Source organism: Squalius cephalus, assembly GCF_949319135.1.
Source record: "Squalius cephalus genome assembly, chromosome: 16".
Taxonomy (NCBI): domain Eukaryota; kingdom Metazoa; phylum Chordata; class Actinopteri; order Cypriniformes; family Leuciscidae; genus Squalius; species Squalius cephalus.
The window spans coordinates 525,001-525,604 of record NC_137137.1 but is presented as its reverse complement, the minus strand read 5'-3'; positions in this window follow the sequence as shown (position 1 = coordinate 525,604).

Genomic DNA, 604 nt, shown 5'->3' with positions numbered 1-604 from the left:
GATTTTGAAATGCAATTAAATGTGGAAGGATTTGACAGAAATCAAAGTGATGACGGTGTTTTCTGCCCAGCTCTGCTTCGCTCTTCATCATCATCATCATTAACTCATGGAAACACGTGTTTAATCGCGGTGTGAGCGTGTGGGATTGTGGGATTGTTGGGATCTGATGGAACGCCGGCACAATTAAAGGTCGATTACATTATTATCCTCGTCTGTCATCGCATCAGTTCATGTGTTTGACGGATGAAAGATTGTCACCGCTCTGGCAGAAACCTTTTCCCTCGTTCAGCGGAGAAACTTTCCGGCTGCTGTTTTCCAGCATTAACCCGGACAACAGCAGCCCAGCGCTGTCAATTATATTTGATTGACTGAGTAAAGCGGCACACAAATAAGCCCAAACAATGGACACGAAAATCTATAGACGACTCTCCTCCTGTCAAATCACACACTCGTCTCCGGCATTTTCATGCAGCACAACAGCCTTAAACACACACACTCTCTCTCACCCTCTCTCTCTCTCTCTCTCTCTCACACCCTCTCTCTCTCTCACCCTTTAGCCTGTCTCTCTCTCTCTTTCTCTCGCCCTTTAGCCTGTCTCTCTCTC